Genomic DNA, 19,299 nt, shown 5'->3' with positions numbered 1-19,299 from the left:
GGAGTCTCTCAAAGGGATTACTGTGTTCTCACTGCATCCTCTCAAGTGATTTTAATGTGTCCAATGGTGTTTACTCTGATCATCTGAGTGACCAAAGTGGTGACTCTCAAGACTTCTCTGTTATAAAGTTTCTTGATGTGTTGCTAAATAACAGTTAGTAAGCATGGCTTTTAGCTTGGAAAAACTGATACCCCTCATTAACAAAAGTAGAGATGCCAGAAAACTCATGAGAGATTGTGGAAGAAGGGGTGTTCAAGGACTTAAAAATGCTAGAATGAGTCTACTGTACCTAACCAGAAAACCCACCAGCTGACCGTCCTCAGGAGGGTCCAGAAAATACGACATTGGCCAAATTGATAAGAAATGCCCTGGTGAGGAGAAGGGGCACCAGCATTTTGAGAACCTCAGGAAAGTCTGTCTTCTGTAAGCTGGGGCTGAAGGTAGCTGACGGTGTTGCAGAACTGAGCTTTTTAATAGCAATGAGGATAGTAGATCCCAGGATAGCGGAGGCCAGGAGGCAGCCTTTAAGAATCAGAAGAAAGATGAACATAATTCCTATAACAGGTAGTAAGACTGGAATTGCATTCAGGGGAACCTGATCTGCAGGGGACTTGGGAGATGGCATATGGTTTTCGTAAGGGCAAGAGTGTTGAGCCGCTGTCACAGGCTGGGTTCTCTAGAAACGGGCTGCTGTTTAGGAAGCAGGTTGTTCACTCAGGTATGTCCTTGGGATTGAAACTTGTGAAACTGAGGGAAAGAAAGTGGCATTAAGCAGAGGGAAATGAACTTCATACAAGCCTGGCTGACCCGCAGGGTGAGCTGTGAAACTCACATGGTTTTTTAGCAGTGTTCCAAGCTGGGTTGGGATGGCCAGGCCTTATTGTCCCACATTGATCAATGAATAGATGTTGGCCACCTTGGGAAGGGGCAGGTATTAGTCAGGATTCTGCAGAGGAACAGAATCAATGGGACAGACATCTAAATCTCTCTCTCTCTCTCTCTCTCTCAAGAGAGATTTATTGTAAGCTATAGGCTCATATGACTATTCAGGCTTACGGAGGCTGATTCTGGAGGCAGATGTGATTCCACTGTCTGCAAGCTGGAGACCCAGGAAAGCTGGTTCTGTAGATTCTCCTCCAAGACTAAAGGCCTGAGAAGCAGGAGGGCTGAGTGCAGGGGAAGATCAATGTCCTGGTTCCAGCAATCAGATAAGGAGGGAATTCAAACTTTCTCCACCTTTTTTGTTTTATTCAGGTCCTCAATGGATTGGATGATGCCCATCCACACTGGGGAGGGTGTCTTTTTTACCCAGTCTACTTTGTCAAATGCGAATCCCTTTTAGAAACATCCTCCTAGACATATCTAGAAAGGATGTGTCACCAGATATCTGGGCATCCCCTGGTCCAGGCAGGTTGAACCATAAAATGACCCATCACTGGGTATAATGTTGGGTAAGGCAGCTCTCTGTCACTGACAAATCCCAAAAGGGTTTGCCAACTGAAGCCTATCTGATAATAACATCCCTAAAAACTGGAGCAATGAGCCCTTTATTGACTGAGGACCTGGGTGATGTATTAGAGTGTTCAGTACAGTCTACCTCTTGTGTCTACTTTGTCACACATTTTCTAGGAACTGCTCTTTCAGCTGGTGTGTCTGTGGGACACCAAGAAGAGGAAGGTTAGTGGGACCAACTACAGAACTCACTGTCGCATATATATTTCCAGTGTGCACAGGCTAAGTCTTGCAGCTCGTTTTGAAGTATAGTTTCCTTTCTTTCCTCATCAGGCCCAGCACATTCCTGACTGGCCTAAGTTATGACTTCACCTGACTTATAGGCCTAGAGAGGCCAGGAAAGGACTTAAAGGCAGATCTCAAGTGGGACACATTTTGACTTGCAAGGAAGAGATTTCTAGCATTGTCTTCAGGCAAGGTGGAGCATGCTAGCTTTTAATAGAAAGAATGGACATTTGTGCAGGCTCAAAGGATTCAAACACATCTAGGAATTTAAGATTTGGGGAGAGCATCAAACCAGACACCTCCTTCCTATGTATCAGGACCCTCTCTCTCTCTCTCTCTTTTTCTTTTCCTTTTCTTTCTTCTTTCCTTTCTTTTCCTTTTTCTTCCTTCCTTCTCTCCTTCCTTCCTTCTCTCTTTCTCTTTCTTTTCTTTCTTTCCTTCTTTTTTCTCTCTTTCTTTTCTTTCTTTCCTTCTTTCTTTCTCTATTTCTCTTTCTTTTTTTTTTTCTTTCTTTCCTTCCTTCCTTCCTTCCTTCCTTCCTTCCTTCCTTCCTTCCTTCCTTCCTTCCTTCCTTCCTTCTTCTTCCTTTCTTTTCCTTTCCTTTCTCTATCTCCTTGTCTCTTTCTCTTTCTCCCTTTCTCCCCTTCTTCCTTTCCTCCTTTCTTCCTTTCCTCCCCTTCCCTCCCTCCCTCCCTCTCATCCTCCCTTCCTTCCTTCCTCCCTTCTTTTTTTTTTGAGATAGAGTCTTGCTCTTGTCACCGAGGCTGTGACACGATCTTGGCTCACTGCAACCTCTGCTTCCCGGGTTCAAGTGATTCTCCTGCTTCAGCTGCCTGAGTAGCTGGGATTGCAGGCATGGGCCATCATATCTGGCTAATTTTTGTATTTTTGGTAGAGACACGGTTTCCCTATATTGGGCTGACCGGTCTCAAACTCCTGGGCTCAAGTGATCTGCCTGCCTCAGCCTCCCAAAGTGCTGGGATTACAGGCATGAGCCACCATGCCTGGCCAGGACACATTCTTTCTAAACCAAACCCTGACCTCAGTATAGTGGATTTGTCTTTAGTTTTATTTTAACTAAACTAATTGTGGAGCTCAGTCACCTCCACAATTCATACCTGGACATAGCCCTCAGTTCTCACTGCCTTCCCAATGTGAGGTATATGACAAAGAACACCATCTGGCTTTCAGACATAGTTTTCCATTAATAAGTCTCAGATTTTTGTTACATATTTCCAGAGTTTAACACAGTTTAACCCTACTCATCCAATTTTCTTGACCTTGTAGCTACGATTCCCTCCATCTTTCTCAAATTTCTGATACACCAGCTAGTGCACACTGTACTACTGATAGCCATCCCGGTTTACCACCAGCAAAAGTTTCTGGGAGCACCTGTGTTCTGCCTACCCCTATGGATGTAGTCCTTACTTCAGCCAGTGGCAGGTGCTATCTTCAAAACCCCATCTTATCTCCTGCTTCCACAGAATACTCCTGGGATCAACTGTTGCAGGTTCTAGGACAGAATTTAGGGTGTAGGTGGAGTCAATAGCTGTGGAAGGCAGGTTATGGAAGCAAGATTGGGCAGAGGGAAATCCAGCTCTGTGGCAGACCCAACACTAGTCTTGGCCAACTGCAGGGCAGTCCTGGAGCCGAAATGGTCCTTTAGTATTGTCCTGAGTTGAGTGGGGATGCTAGCCCTTTATATTTCTGCACCAAGCAGTCACTGGATGTAGGCCATTCTGGGAAACAGCATGACCTTAGTAGACAGTGTCTCTACAGCTGGGTGACACCTAAGGATGCTGGCAGTTCAAAGGTGCCTTCAGAGAGCATCCCAGCATCTGGGACTTCAAGTCGTTCATAGAAGAGGCACCTGAGTGGTGCATCACAGTGTCCAAAGCAGTTGTCAGTAAAGGCCTTGCTTACTCTATGCCGTCAAAAGATACAAAGAGTGTATAAGCAGGCCAGGCATGGTAGCTCATGCCTGTAATCCCAGCATTTTGAGAGGCTGAGGCAGGTGGATCATGAGGTCAAGAGATCGAGACCATCCTGGCCAACATGGTGAAACCCCATCTCTACTAAAAATACAAAAATTAGCTGGGCATGGCGGCATGCACCTGGAATCCCAGCTACTCGGGAGGCTGAGGCAGGAAATCACTGGAACCCAGGAAGCGGAGGTTGCAGTGAGGCAAGATCACACCACTGCACTCCAGCAGGGGCGACAGAGTGAGACTCCGTCTCAAAAAAAACAAAACAAAAAAACCCCAAAAAAACAAAATATGGATGAGCAGAGGCTGAAGTGGGTGCTCCGACAGAAAATGATGAGATCCTTTGGTAGTTCGTAAGTGTGATGATTGAGTATTCACATGCATGTGTGAGATGTGTCACTCTCAAACCTTATTGCAACATGGGCACATTACTCATCTGACATGGAAAAAGCAAATAGGTCAAGTACAGTGGCTCATGTGTGTAAACCCAGCACTTTGGGAAACCAAGGCACGAGGATTGCTTGAGGCCAGGAGTTCAAGACCATCCTAGGAAATATAGTGATACCCTGTCTGTATTAAAAACAAACAAAAAAAATTTGCCAGGCATGGTGGTACATGTCTGTAGCACCAGCTACTCGGGAGGCTGAGGCAGGAGGATTGCTTGAGTCCAGGAGTTCAAGGCTGCAGTAAGCTATATGGCACCACTGCACTCCAGCCTGGGTGACAGAGAAAGATCCTGTATCAGATAAATAAATAAATAAATAAATAAATACGCCCTTGTCCAGTATCTAGGCTTGAGCTTTCTCACTCTGAACTCATTGACTGAAGAAGAGCTAGAGTCTTCACAGAAAAGAACTCTGCAACTCCACAGCACGTGTCTGAAATAGTGATTGTCTTAATCCTTCAACGAAGACCCCTAGAGCCATTTATTTGGATAAATGTACACTGGAGAAAGGACAAGACCCAGCTGTCTTGCCAGCTGTTGGATACAGATCCAAGTTGGAACTGATATCCAAGGACCCTAAGTGGTATCATTTCCCCACACAGCCCCCATCCCATGCCCCAGACATGTATATACAGGGGAAAGGAAATCGATGAAGTCCTGGCCCAGGTCTGTTTCACTCTGAGTCCACTGGGTTCACTTAAATTACAGTCAGTGTATTTATCAAGTTGCTGTGTTTTAAATCTTTCACTCTTGCTATTTGTTTCCTATCTGTCTGGTATTTGTTTTTTTCCTCCCTCTTTTTCCTGCCTTCTTTTGGAACAAATGAGTGTTTTTCAGAATTCCATTTTATCTCCTTTCTTGGCTTTATCTTTTAGTGGCTGTTCTAGGTTTGCTATACATCTATTTTATTTTATTTTACGTGGAGTCTCACTCTGTTGCCCAGGCTGGAGTACAGTGGCCCAATCTTGGCTCACTGCAACCTCTGCCTCCCAGGTTCAAGAGATTCTCCTGCCTCAGACTCCTGAGTAACTGGGATTACAGGCGCCCACCACCACGCCCAGCTACCATTTGTATTTTTAGTGAGATGGGGTTTCACCATGTTGGCCAGGCTGGTCTCGAACTCCTGACCTCTGGTGATCCATCCACCTCAGACTCCCAAAGTGCTGGGATTACAGGCATGAACCACCACGCCTGGCCGGTTTACTATATATCTTGAATAAATTACAATCTACCTTCACCACTTCATATAGAGTACACGAATCTCACAATGTTGTACTTATATTTCATCTTTGCTGTTCTTTGGGCTATTATCGCCAGTCCTTTTACTTCTATGTATGTGATAAACCCTGCAACCTTTAATAAGTGTGGGTGATGGGTGCCTCAGTCCCAGCCCCCTTAAGTAGGTACAAGGCCTTGTTTCCTGCTCCCTAGAAGTGTCTCAAAATACATGATCCATAAATTTCAGCTTCAGCTACCATTCAGGTTTCAGCTTTCTAAACACCCTATTGTTTTTCCTAAGAATTTTTCCTATTCTTGGATGCTTAGCTCTTCATTTAAAGAGGACTCGTCTATCTGTCTGTCTATCTATCTATCTATCTATCTATCTATCTATCTATCTATCTATCATCTATCTATCAATCTATCTATCTATCTATCATCTATCTATCTTTTTTTCTTTCTCTCTCTCTCTCTCTTGTTTTTTTTTTAATGGAGTTTTGTTCTTGTTGCCCAGGCTGGATTGCAATAGCGCAATCTCAGCTTACAGCAACCTCTTCCTCCCGGGTTCGAGGGATTCTCCTGCCTCAGCCTCCTGAGCAGCTGGGATTACAGGCATATGCCACCACACCCGACCATTTTTTTTTTTTTTGTATTTTTAGTAGAGATGGGGTTTCTCCATGTTGGTCAGGCTGGTCTGAAACTCCCGACCTCAGGTGATCCGCCCACATTGGTCTCCCAAAGTGCTGGGATTACAGGTGTATTTCATTTCTAGGTAGTTTGGGATAATTTTTCAGGATATATGGTCTGCCATATTTCTGGAAATACAAGTATGACTAATATAACAACAAAAAATGTTGATTTTACAGTTACATACATACATGTTGCTAGGGTTTGGATGTTTAGCCTTTCTAAACCACATGTTGAAATTTACCCCGAATGTTGGAGGTGGGGCCTGTTGGGAGGTGTTTGGGCCATGAGGGAGGATCCCTCATGAACAGATTAATGCCCTTCCTTTGGAGTTAGTGATGCTCACTTTATTAGTTCCCAAGAGAGCTGGTTGTGAAAAAGCTCCTGGCAGTTCCCCACTTTCCCTTTTGCTTCTTCTGTTGCCATGTGATCTCTGCGCATATCAGCTCCCATCACCTTCTGCCATGAGTGGAGTCAGCCTGAGGCCCTCACCAGATGCAGATGTCCAATCCTGGACTTTCCAACCATCAGAACCATAAGCCAAATAAGCCTTCTTTTCTTTTTAAATTACCCAGTCTCAATCCGTTATAGCAACACAAAGCAGATTAGGGCACATGTATAAATATTATAAACTTTGCATTTGTTACTGAGGATATACATCCTCTTAAGTGGTGCCTTTGAACATTTATCATAATCAATGGTGTATTTGGCCACAAATATGTTTCTCAGTAAATGTGTAAAGTCTGCAGAACACATTCTTTAATCACAAAGCCATCACATTGATATTAATAACAAAAGGTCAATAATAAAAATTAACTACTTGGAAACATGTAAAATATTTTCTTGTATGACTTCTGGGCCAAAGTAAAACTATTTACTTCACAAAATATTAGAAATTCATGGCCTCATTGTTTATTGTTAAGCAACAAGTCATAGATATAAGTTAACTAAAGTACCATTCAATGAAAACTAATAAAGGAATATTAAAATATATCGAAGAGCTATAGGAGAAAGGTATAGCAGAAATAGAGAAAAAAGGAGAAAATAATAAACCAAAAGCAGTGAATAGAGAAGTTTATTTTTGAAACAACACATAAAGCATATGAGAGGAACTCTGATTAGATTAATAATCATAGAAGAAATGCAAAGATTATATTAGAGGAGTGGTCCCCCAAACATATTAGACCCAGGAATGTATAAGCAAGGCCTGTGAAATGTTCTAGACACACAAACTGTGCTATCTACCTTAGTTTAAATGTTTTGCTTAAAGTAAAAAACAAACAATAAACTTATAAGCTTAAAGAACTAAGGCACTTTATTGGTTCATTTTACTGCATCCTTTAAAGATATATCATGAAGAATTTACTGTGAAATCACATGATGACAAGCATTAAATTTTTAAAACATGAGGGGGAATAGATAAAACAATTGGGGAGGGACCTCCTCTTTTGGCTTTGGAGCCTCCCCCCTCCCCGACATCCACCCCGTCTCTGTATGGGGGAGCTTCTTCTTTCTGCCTTCTCTTGTCTTTCTTGCCTATTAAACTCTCTGCTTCTTAAAAGCACACATATACACAAACTGTGAAGAATTTGGTCGTTTTTGAAGTTAGGACCAAATGATGGATTCACTGTATTTCAGTTTACTTTTCCATAGGCTTGAAAATTTCCATAATAAAAAAGTTAAAAAAAAAACCCCACAAAACCACATGGTTAAGAATAGAGAGAAGGGTAGTTACTATCACCAGAGAACGGGTGAATAATAGAACAGACCTCCTCTACACAGTTAACTGTTATTAGACAGTAATAGGAAATTACATTTTGAATTCTTTTTCTATAGCTAGTATATTCATACTATAAGTACTAGAAAAACATGTAGAAAAATAAAAATGATAAACAAGTAGTACTTATGAATATAGATCTTAAGGTTTTCAAAGAGGAATTAAAACATATAATGCCATCATAAGCAAATTAAATTTTTTCTAGGATTTTAAGGATGGTGCAATATCAGAAAATCTATTAATATAATTTATCTCATCAATAGGTCAAAGGAGAAAAAATTAGCTGTAGAGATGCTGAAGTGGCATTTGAGCAAAGTCAACTTCCAATTTGCACAGGACCTCCCAGGAAGCTGTGAACGGCAAGTTACTTTGGTAGTATAAACAGGGTGTTTCAGAATCCAATTGCCGAACATCGACTTAACAGAAAAACACTACATGCTTTTTCCACTGAAGTTTGGAACAAGACATAGGATGCCTACTATCTATGTTGGTTTTTTTCTTTATTGACTATTGTTTTGGAAATTCTAGTCAATATAATCAGACAAAGAAAAAGGAGGAAGGAAGAAGAAAGGAAAAACAGTTTTAAATAATACTACAGAGATGATCAAATGATTCCCTTCCTGGAAAAACTAAGAGAACCAATTGGCTGGTTATGTAATCTTGGAATGCAAGAGGAATTTCTAAGTGTATTCTCAGATGCAGAAATGTAGAAGGTTAAGATTGCTATATGATAAATTAAGAAAAATTTAAAACAAAATGGTCATAAACCCACTAGACAGAAAAATGAAAGTCAAATAACAAACTAGGGAAATGTATGTGTAGCACATATGCTAAAATGGGACTGATATTTATATTCAAAATTTCTTTTAATATATTTAAAATATTAAAAATTTGTCAGTATTCTTCATCTTTCATCTCCTCTCTAATTCCATGATCCAGATCTATCTCAGAACTCCTTACTTTTAATATATTTAAAAGATCTCTTACAAATCAAAGAGGCAAAACCATATACCTTTTTAGAAATGAGTTAAGATTGGGAGGCTGAGGCGGGCCGATTATGAGGTCAGGAGTTCGAGACCAGCCTGGCCAATATGGTGAAACCCCGTCTCTACTAAAGAAACAAAAAATTAGCTGGGCGCGGTCGTGGGCACCTGTAATCCCAGCTACTCGGGAGGCTGAGGCAGAAGAATCGCTTAAGCCTGGGAGGTGGTGGTTGCAGTGACCTGAGACTGCACCACTGCATTCCAGCCTGGATGATAGGGTGAGACTCCAGGAACACTTTTACACTGTTGGTGGGATTGTAAACTAGTTCAACCATTATGGAAAACAGTATGGCGATTCCTCAAAGATCTAGAACTAGATGTACCATATGACCCAGCCATCCCATTACTGGGTATATACCCAAAGGATTATAAATCATGCTGCTATAAAGACACATGCACACGTATGTTTATTGCGGCACTATTCACAATAGCAAAGACTTGGAATCAACCCCAATGTCCATCAGTGACAGACTGGATTAAGAAAATGTGGCACATATACACCATGGAATACTATGCAGCCATCAAAAAGGATGAGTTTGTGTCCTTTGTAGGGACATGGATGCAGCTGGAAACCATCATTCTTAGCAAACTATCACAAGAACAGAAAACCAAACACCGCATGTTCTCACTCATAGGTGGGAACTGAACAATGAGATCACTTGGACTCGGGAACGGGAACATCACACACCGGGGCCTATCATGGGGAGGGGGGAGGTGGGAGGGATTGCATTGGGAGTTATACCTGATGTAAATGACAAGTTGATGGGTGCTGACGAGTTGATGGGTGCAGCACAGCAACATGGCACAAGTATACATATGTAACAAACCTGCACGTTATGCACATGTACCCTAGAACTTAAAGTATAATAATAATAAAAAAAATTTAAAAAAAGAGTTAAGAATAGAATGTATAGAATGTAAAAGTATAATTAACAAAGAAAGAAAAAGACCTACATGTGAATAAATATTGTACTGCTCTAGTGATCAAAGGGCTGTACCTTAAAACAGGATGCATGTCTCACCTCCTATTTAACTAGTCAATACTTATAGCTAGTTTTGATGAATTGTTACATATTTATAAAATAATTTGTCAACATGTCTCAAAAGTCTTAAAAGAAATACTCACTCTTTGATCCAGCATGTATGCTACTATAAATTTATCCTAAAGAAACTATGCAGATGTGTGTGTGAAGATTAATTAAAGCAAAACATGTACAAAATAGGGATTAATTAAATAAGTTATGGGGCATTTTCAGTGCAAAATGATGCAGTAATTAATGTAGAAGAGGTAAATCTATATTTATTAATATGACAAAGATTCCTGCGATATTACTGAATGAGAAAAGACAGGTTACCCAACATCTGTGTGTGTGTGTGTGTGTGTGTGTGTGTGTGTGTGTGGTTGCCAAAAAAAAAGATGCTAACTTGAATAGTCAAAACAAATAAAAAGGGAATTTATTTTAACAAAAAAGAGATCTCAAGGATCCCAAGGCTACTTCTTATGAGAAATGTCCCAAGAAAAGTCTCATCCATGTATTACACGTATTAAAAAAATTGTCAGTATTCTTCATCTTTCATCTCTCTCTCTTTTAATTCCATGATCCATGATGGGTTATGTCTATCCCAGGAGTCCTAACTTTATGCATTACAGTCCAGCTATATCTAGAAAATGCTAGGCATTCTGTAAATTCCAGTTTCAAATTTCTGGAGAGACTTGGACCAATAATATATACATATATGAGGTCTATCCTTAGTGTATGAAGTATGGCCAGAGAAATAGATTATGTCATTTCAAGTGTGGCTGCCAGGAATAGGTTTGTGGAGTCGATGATGTTACTGGAATAAAGGGAATGCGCAGAGCTGGGTACAAATGCAACAGGTGTCATAAAAATGAGGAAACATACTCATTTAAGTTGAATCACCTATGGGTCTTCATTCAATAATTAGAAGTATGACATCTTCCCAAAATTTGAAAAGCAATGTAAATTTAAATGGCATACATTTCTTAAACTTGCTTCTGTTCTCTCAGCCTCTGTCTCTGTCTCTCTCTCCTCTACTCAAAGCTTTATCCCATCTCTCCAGATCACCTAAAGTTTCACACCACAGTCTTTACTGGGCTGGTCTTTTCTCTTTTCCTTCCATATTCCAGATCTATTTTATTATGCTATGCTCTTTTCTATGTAGCTTATTTAAGCCAGCCTTGCTTCCTCTTGTATCTCCCCATCCCCTACAACCTCATTCTGGACAGTAAACACCAAGGCACTCTGCTGTCAGCCATGGGATTCCCAGCCAGCACAGAACTAACAATGCTGTATTTTTCCTAATCACATACAATTCACTTACATGCATGGAAAAAAGGCTGAAAGATATAAAGTCTTAATACCATTTATTACCAGAAGGTGAAATTATGGATGATTTTTAAAGGTGTTACACTTTCTCATTTTGTATTAGTTGTAAATAAAGAAGTAAAGATGCATGATATGGAAAATAAACATATAGTTACTTACCTTGTGCCAAAGATTCTCATTAATATTGCTAAAATATTTTTATCTTATCACTTTTATCCCAAGCATATTAAAGCCTCCAAATCAAATACTTCATTTTCTATAATGCCTTAGCAAAACACTTTACATATAGTACTAATACATTTTTTAATGAATAACTAAATATACAAATAAAGTAAAATTAATTTTGTAGTTTCAACAACTATCAGAACAGAAAAATCTATAAAATCATGTAACCAAGGCTAATATTTTTCCAAATCATAAAAAGACCCAGTGTAGCCATTATACCAAATTGCTTCCTACCAAGAAGTGACTGCATCATTTTGCAACATGTTGACCAAAATTAATATCCTTTGCTCAGCAGGAGTTGAATAAATATTTAACAAAATCCATTAAGTTATTATATGATTATCTATTCTATACTTTGTACTACATATGTACACTATGTATATACACTATAATAGTATACACTGATATACTATATGTAGATAGTATATTTGTATATATAGTTAGTATATGTGTATACTATCTATTTATAGTATATATGTATATACTGTAGTACTGTATATACTATAGTACATGTATACTATATATACACATATGTGTATACTAGAGATAGTATATACTATACATAATATGTATGTGTATGTATACTACATATAGTGTACATAGATAGTATACATATATGTGTATACTCTATTATATATAGCATATGTATATACATGTATGCTATAATACTATATAGTACTATATGTGTATATGTGTATAGTACACTACATATGTGTAGTGTACACTACATATATAGTACACATAGTACACTACATATATAGTACACATACACATATAGTACATATACATATATAGTATATATGTACCATAGTATGCACAGTACTATAGTGATGTAATGTCCTGAGCTAGAAGCTATCTACTTATTGTGGAGTTTTGTTGTTACTTATTGCTAAAAGCCAATTTTCTTATTTTGTTTTAGCCTTTAATTTCAATCAACTTAATCTTGTGAGAAACCCTGCAGGACTTGAGACTTGAGAATTTCCCATTGTGGGAACATATACACCATGGACTACCAGGCAGCCAGAAAAAGAATAAAATCATGTCCTTTGCAGCACCACGGATGCAGCAATATCCTAAGTGAATTAACGCAGGAATGGAAAATCTAGTAACACATATTTTCACTTATAAGGGGGAGCAAGACATTGAGTACATATGAACATAAAAATGGGAATAATAGACACTGGGAACTATAAGAGTGGGGACAGAGGGAAGCAAGGTTTGAAAAACTACCTGGCAGGAGGCAGTGGCTCATGCCTGTAATCCCAGTACTTCGGGAGGCCGAGGTGGGCAGATCATCTGAGGTCAGGAGTTCGAGACCAATCTGGCCAACATGGTGAAATCCCTTCTCTACTAAAAATACAAAAATTACCTGGGCATGGTGGCGGGTGCCTGTAGTCCCAGCTACTCTGGAGGCTAAGGCAGGAGAATTGCCTGAACTCAGGAGGCGGAGGTTACAGTGAGCTGAGACTGTGTCACTGTACCCCAGCCTGGGCAACAGAGCGAGACTCTGTCTCAAAAAAGAAAAAAAAAAAAAAGAAAAAAGAAAACCTATCTATTAGGTACTATGCTTACTTCCTGGGTGATGGAATAATTCGTACCCCAAACCTCAGGATCACACAATATGCCTATGTAACAAATTTGCACATGTACCCCCTGAATCTAAACTAAAAGTTGGAAAAAAAAGAGTTACTCACTGTGGTATTTGTATGTCATTGTCCCTGGCAGCTGTCCTTCCCCACCTTGCCTTCACTTGAATTTATCCAGTGACTATTTCTCTTCACTTTTCTTGGTGAAACCAAGCTGCCCAAGTAATGGCTGCTAAGATGCAAGAATAATTTGCACTTGCTGACTTTGGTGATGCTCTCTTGCCAGAACCTTATGAAACATTCCACTCTCCTTTCCAAGAAGGAGCACCTCTTGGGAAACTTTTCCTACCAGACATTGCTGAATAGAGGATTAGGCTGACAGTGTTCTGGTAGATTTTTCTTCCAAAATATGAATAATGATTAATAATATTAGGGGAATAAAGTTAAAATAGAACATTGTTAAAAAGTTTGTCAATGCAGCAAGGATTCTGATTTCAGGGGTTGAGTGTTAGGTTAGTAGAGTGTGGTTCAGTGTGGCAATTATATTGTTAGTTTCAATATGTCTATACCTCATGCAAAATATAAGACTAGATACCTACCAGCAAAAAAATGACCCACAACCTATCTATCTCCCACAGCTGTTGGTACCAACCGTGGCATCTACCTACCAATCAGCAGAACTCCAGTCAAAAGACAGGTGTTCTAGTCTGCCCCAAACATTCATGCATTTGGATCCTGTTAATAGACTAAATGAATTGAATATTATTTTTGAAGCCTATTATTTAATTTTCCAAAGATACAGAAAGCATCTATTTTTTAATAGTCAATATCTTGACTGATATTCAAATGAAGACTTAAGAATCCTTACATATATTGAGAAAAATGATCTAATTACTGTATTTTTGTAAGATAAGGAGAGGTTGACTTTTCCACCTGTGAAATTTCACAAGGCTCTTTTCCTATAGAATTTTGCCTGCCCTGCTTTGTAGATGCCAACCGCCTGGGAATTATTCTTGAAATTGGACAAGACATCCCTTAAATTATAGAAAATTTATTGTCTACTGTTATATCAGAAAGTAACATATTCTTAGTACTATTCAGTGGAATTTAGGTTTTTAGGAAATTTTGCTAACCCTAAGAATGGCAAAATAATAGATTCTTCCATAACTCTACAAGACCACAGGAACAGGTGCTGTGACTATGACCTCACATTATACAACTGGACTCTTCATTGAGTCGTTGGAGTTACAGAAAATGAAAGGCAATTAACTGAAATATTTCAATTTGTCAAATATTTTCTTAACATTTCTGCTTTGAGGGCTACAGAAGTAACGGAAAGTCTTTGTCTTGGAGGATTTGTAGTTCATAAAGGGATGTGTTGGGGGAGTTAGAATACGGTGAACTATGTTGTTTTGATAATGGTGATTAAAAAGACAATTGAATAAATAACTTGAATATGAAGAAGAATGGGCTAAAGGCTCTAAATACGGTTGATTCCTTGCGGGAAGAAGTTATAACATACAGTTGTGTCGCAGGACAGGTGAGCCCCCAAAATGGGGCTTAGCTCAAGTTTTTGGCCTTGCTCAGGAAGGAATTCAAGAGTGAGCCGGTGGTAGAAGAAAACAGCTTTACTGAGGTGTCAGCAGTGTTCCAGTTCCGTGACTGACCCTGTGGAGCCGGGCTACTCCATAGGCAGAGTGCAGAGAGTAGCAGCCCTAGGGGCAGTTTGACAGTCATATTAATACCCACTTCATGCTAATGAAATGGTGAGTTGTTCAGGAAATAGCTAGACAATAGGCAGTAACTTTTGGGTGTTGCCATGGCGATGGTAAACTGTCATGGTGCTGGTAGGTGTGTCTTATGGAAAGGTGCTTTTGGTGCCTCTTCCAGGTTGTGGCCAGTCTTCAGTCTGGTCCAGAGTCAAGCGCCACCTACCTTCTACCTCAGTTGGGAAGATCACTAAAGCTTCCACGGTTGCAATGCGTGGGTTGGGGGTTGATATTTGAAGGTTTCCAAGGATATAAACTCCCAACACCCTATGGTTATAATAGAATTTGACAAGGCGCTTCATTCGACATTGTATTTCCTGTGCAGGGTATCCTGCCTCAACATAGTAGGTGTTCAGAAGCATTTATTTTTTATTGAATAAAACAAAATTCTTTTTGAGAAATTTAGATATTTCAGAAGTTAATTTATAGAAGCCCTAAAACTTCCCATTACCTTATCGTGGTATGGATTTTTAAAATAATATATTTAGGGGAGATGACATTATGTTCCTTTAAATATTACCATTTTGATTTTTGAGCCTTCCTGTTTAAAAATGTTGACCTGTCTTCTTGGTAGTCAGGAATCTTGAAAGCTCAGGCTTCTCCATTTTATGACCTCATAGATTTTTGCCAGAAAATGCTACTCTGGGAGGAAAGTAGTGGAGCTGAAACTTCAAATAGAATCTCATGAGTCATACACATGTCTGCTAACAGGAGGGAGAACAGGATGGACGCACGAGTAGGGACAGTCATGCAAAGGGAGTTACTTGATTTTTTTTCTTCTCCTCTTAATCAGGAAATAGTCGTTCCTCCTCCACGTTTATTATTTCTTTAAACAATATATTCCTCTGACAAGAGGTTAATGATGAGTCACTTCTAGGAGGCAGAAATTTGATTTTCTAAATACTTAGTTCTTCGTAGTTAGCAGAGATCCAACATTGACATTTAAAAATTATTCTGTTTCTGTAACTTGGATACTCTTTAAACTAACAGGACTATGTATGTGGAATGGTGTACACCTGCGTGATAATTCATGTCAACCATGCACTTACTAGAAAATCTCAAATGCTTCCCTACATAAATCAGTTCTGAGACCCAAGAAGCCAACTCATTAAAATTTACTTGAGATTCCTGTAACCTTTTCTCAGGAAGCAACAGCAGGTAAAAAATGTGCAGCTTAAAAAAAAATGTGCACAAAACTTCAATTCTAGTCTATAAAAAAATCTTTTTTTGTGGGTAGTTGAAAAGCCTGGCAGAGGGTGGGTGGGAAAGTCATGAAAGTTTGGAAGGATGACATAGTAGATTATGGCAAATTAGAAATTTGTCACAGAATATTGATGGAGGAGATGCCGGGCTGAGTCAGATTTTCTCAGTGCTGAGGTGATGGTCGATTACAAATTAGGTTCCTTTGAAAATTGCACTAATATTTTGGGCCACTAGGTCATTAGAATTTGCTTCTCCCCAAAGCAGTAACGATAATAGTGACTCAGTCTGCATATGTTGAAGCTGGTATTATATTATTTATTGCTAGGGACATTGTCAATGTCTGGATGACTGCTGTTTGCAGGAATCTCATGCCATTCCCTTGCTTGATAACTACCAAGGGCTCTCTATCAACTACAGAATACAACCAAATCCCTTAGCATGATGTGCAAGGCCCTCTGCCATCTGAGAAGCTGCTTAGATTTTATTGTCTCATGCTAGTACCCATCTAGGTCCCAGGTCAAGTTTCAGATCCATCTCCTATATATTCAAGAGTTCTCCATTCTTGCACTCACCACAGTAAACCCATATTATAAGTCAATCTCCTTGGGGGCAGGGACTATGGTTTATTAATCTTTGTAGTAATAGCATCTGGTACATGGAGTGCTATAGATGTTTGTTAAATTAATAAGCATATGTTCTATCTTATTCTTTTTTTTTGAGATGGAGTTTCGCTCTTGTTGCCCGGGCTGGCTCGGTCCCAGCTCACCACAACCTCTGCCTCCCAGGTTCAAACAATCCTCCTGCCTCAGCCTCCCAAGTAGCTGGGATTACAGGCATGTGCCACCACGCCAGGCTAATTTTTGTATTTTTGGTAGAGACATGGTTTCTCCATGTTGGTCAGGCTGGTCTCGAACTCCCAACCTCAGGTGATCCACCTGCCTCAGCCTCACGTAGTGCGGAGATTACAGGCGTGAGCCACTGCACCTGGCCATGTTCTATCTTCTTTTAATATGTAGCATAACTACCAACTAAGTAACACACTTGGCATGCAGTAGGCAGAATTCTATAGAAGTCCCTGATAGCCCTCACCTTTGTGTAATTCTATTCCATTTCAGTGCAGTGGAAACTTTGCATATGAGGAGATACCACACGCATGACTACAGACTATATTATATTATGTGGCAAAAAAGGAGATAATCTAATTACATGAAACCCTTTAAAAGCCAACTTCTAATGTACTGGTGAAAGGAATCAGAGATCCAAAGCTTGGGATGGAATTTGATGCATCTTTGCTGGTTTCGAAGATGAATGGGACCACTCCCAGCTCCTAGAGGCCAAGGAATGCAGGTGGTCTCCAGGAGCTAAGAGTGGCTCCCTGCTGATAGCCAGCAAGGAAACGGGGACCTCCACTTCTGCCAACAATCTGGATGAGTTTATATGTGGATTCTTCCATATCCTCCAAATAACAGACCAACCTGCTGATACCCTGGTTTCAGTACTGGGACACCCGATGAAAATAATCCAGCCATGAATGAGTCATGTCATCCTAGAGTTCTTGCTTACCTGGCTGTGATATAACAAATTAATATTGCTCAAAGCCACAATGTTTGTAGCAATTTGCTTTGTAGCAATGAACAACTGGTATACCTAGTATGCAACTTCATCAGATAAATTGTGTGTGCGTGTGTATATGTGTGTGTGTGTTTTTGTTTAATTAATAGATAATAGGTGCCCTCACATCAAATTGATGCTTGCTAATTAAATCAGAGTACTTAGTCTAAGGTGTTTGTTCATTTCAAATAATGTAACAAACTGTTATTAGGTATCTGCCATGTCTCCTGTATTACGCTGTGTCCTGGCTGAAATTCAATCCTGAATATAATATATACAAAATACCTTGATGTTCTGGATCACAATGGCTGAGACATAATTGCAGACACAAATTTTATGTCAAATAAGTGAATGTAATAGTCTTAGAGTTTGAATATTTAGGGGGTTTCTGCTATAACAAGTACATTTATTTTCTAATAAATATTCTAATTTTATGTTTGGTTCTTTGTCAAATATGCTTGACATTTTTGGATAATATCCTTTTTCTCTGATGTATTTTTAAGTACTCTGCCCCAGAAGAATGTTTGCTAACGTGTATTTAGCTTTTCTAATGCTTTAGTGTTGGTGTTGTCATGTTAATTTGTCAGTCATATAGCTAGAAATGAAATTCTTAGGTTGTCTGGAATTGCTAAAGTAACTATATGTTATGTAAGGCATTCGTCTATTGAAGTAATATGTATACTTTAAATAATTGTACTTTTGCAGCCTAAAAACAAACAAATTCAAAATACTGATGTATACCCTCTTTAGTACCCTTAAACCAGAGATTGCAGACAGCAGTATAATGATGACTGTCCATGATTATGGTCAACTTTTCAAGTATTTATCAAGAGTTTTACATATGAAACAAAAGCCCAACATCTCTGATCATTAGAGAAATGCAAATCAAACCACAGTGAGATACTCATGCCAGTCAGAATCCCTATTATTAAAACGTCAAAACCAACAGATGCTGGTGAGGTTGTGGAAAGGAAAAAGGAACATTTTTACACCGTTGGTGGGAGTGTAAATTAGTTCAACCACTATAGAAGACAGTATGGCAATTCCTCAAAGACCTAAAGGCAGAAATACCATTTGACCCAGGAATCCCATTACTGGGTATATACCCTAAGGAATACAAATCATTCTGTTATAAAGATATATGCCCATGTATGTTCACTGCAGCACTATTCACAATAGCAAAGACATGGAATCAATCTAAATGCCCATCAATGATAGACCGGATAAAGAAAATGTGGTACATATACATCATTAAATACTATGCAGCCATGAAAAGGAATGAGATCATGTCCTTTTCAGGGACATGGATGGAGCTGGAAGCCATTATCCTCAGCAAACTAATGTAGGGATGGAAAAACAAACACCACATATTCTCACTCTTAAGTGGGGGTTGAACCATGAGAACACATGGACATATGGCAGGGAACAACACACACTGGGGCCTGTTGAGGGGTGGAGGGAGGAAGAGCATTAGGAAGAATAGCTGATGGATGCTGGGCTTAATACCTAGGTGACAGGATGATCTATGCAGCAAACCACCATGGCACATGTTTACCTATGTTAACAAACCTGCACAACCTGCACATGTACCCCTCAACTTAAAAGGTGAAGAAAAAAAAAAAGAAAAACAGTTTTAGTGTATGCTGAATTATGACAGATCCCATT

General features: G+C 39.4%; 1 long non-coding RNA gene and 1 other non-coding gene across 6 annotated transcripts in view; both read left to right on the top strand.

Moving 5' to 3' along the window:
* Positions 1-19,299, top strand: part of LOC112427779 (uncharacterized) — a 194,587-nt gene that overhangs the window by 76,600 nt on the left and 98,688 nt on the right. The gene's annotated exons all lie outside the window — the stretch shown is intronic.
* LOC112427796 (small nucleolar RNA U13) lies at positions 4,061-4,164 on the top strand. Its single transcript, XR_003019535.1, has one exon. It is a non-coding gene; the product is annotated as a small nucleolar RNA U13 (small nucleolar RNA).

Source organism: Macaca nemestrina, chromosome 9 (genome assembly GCF_043159975.1).
Source record: "Macaca nemestrina isolate mMacNem1 chromosome 9, mMacNem.hap1, whole genome shotgun sequence".
Classification (NCBI taxonomy): Eukaryota; Metazoa; Chordata; class Mammalia; order Primates; family Cercopithecidae; genus Macaca; species Macaca nemestrina.
The sequence above is the reverse complement of the archived record's forward strand: the minus strand, read 5'-3'. Positions and strand labels throughout refer to the sequence as shown.